Genomic DNA, 1358 nt, shown 5'->3' with positions numbered 1-1358 from the left:
CTTCCCTGGGGGACAGACAACAGAAAAATGGGTGAAGGGGGGATGTCGGACAGTGTAAGACATGATAAAATAAAAATAATTTATAAATTATCAAGGGTTTGTGAAGGAGGGGGCGGGGAGGGAGGAAAAAAATGAGATGATACCAAGGGCTCAAGTAGAAAGAAGGTGCTTTGAGAATGATGATGGCAACAGATGTACAAATGTGCTTGACACACTGGATGGATGGATGGATTGTGATAAGAATTGTATGAGCTCCCAATAAAATGATTTTTTAAAGAAAAAAAATTAAGATATAAAAGGAGGAGATCCCAAAAAGTATGTCTATCTGATGGTCTTGGGGACGCCCCTTCTCAAGGAGTCTCTTGTTGAGGGTTCCAGGAAGCGCCATAATGAGGAAGAATTTTTTTCCTCCTAATAATTTGTTAAGAAAGTCTCTTGTCAAAAAAAAAAAGAAAGTCTCTTGTTCCCCTCTCCCCAGAATTTATTTCAGAGGACAGCCCTGAAGCTGCAGCTCAGGGAGAAGGACATGTCTGATCACAGCACATGGGAGCAAATGAAGGGGGAGGAAGAGAGAGTGGAGCACATGCTGGTCCACCAAGCCTTGAGGATGATATTCCCGCTCAGAGCAGCCCATCCACAGAGAAGAGCATATGGCCGCCCCCCCCTTGAGACACAGCATCCCTCACTGACCCATAGCCCTATAGGGGACAACACTGGAGACACAGTGTGGGAATTGCCCGATCTGATCCCACCACACCAAGGCAAAACACTAAGGGAGTATAACAGAACAGCAAGGGGAGCAGAGCAACGAAGTCTCCAGGGAATACCAAAAATAGACTTTGGGGCCAGGGCATGGCACCCCATCAGACTTGACCAGAAAACACTCCTAAAGGCCAACAAACACTCCTTGAACTAACTACAAGCTTTTCTTTTTCATTTTTGGGGGTTTTTTTGGTCATTGGCTTGTTGTTTTCTTTTGTTGCTTTGTGTTGCTCTGTCTTGTTTTTGTGCATGTTATTATCTCCACAGGTCTATCTAAATAAAATAGGCTGGATGAACAATCTGGAGGAGAAAACAACGGGACTGGTAGTTCCAGGGGGACATGGGAGAGGGAGAGGTGGGGAAAAAGGACGTGGTGTTAACAAACTCAGGGACAAGGGAACAACAAGTGATCCAAAATCAGTGGTGAGGAGAGTGTAGTAGGCCTGGTAGGGTGTGATCAAGGGTAATGTAACCAAGAGGAATTACTAAAACGTAAATGAAGGTTGAGCATGACAGTGGGACAAGAGGAAAGTAAAAGGAAATAGAGGAAAGAACTAGGAGGCAAAGGGCATTTACAGAGGTCTAAATAAAGGCGC

The sequence above is a fragment of the Echinops telfairi genome, unplaced genomic scaffold (genome assembly GCF_000313985.2).
Source record: "Echinops telfairi isolate 266 unplaced genomic scaffold, ASM31398v2 ScPeMD7_443;HRSCAF=831, whole genome shotgun sequence".
NCBI lineage: Eukaryota > Metazoa > Chordata > Mammalia > Afrosoricida > Tenrecidae > Echinops > Echinops telfairi.
This window is presented reverse-complemented; position numbering follows the sequence as displayed.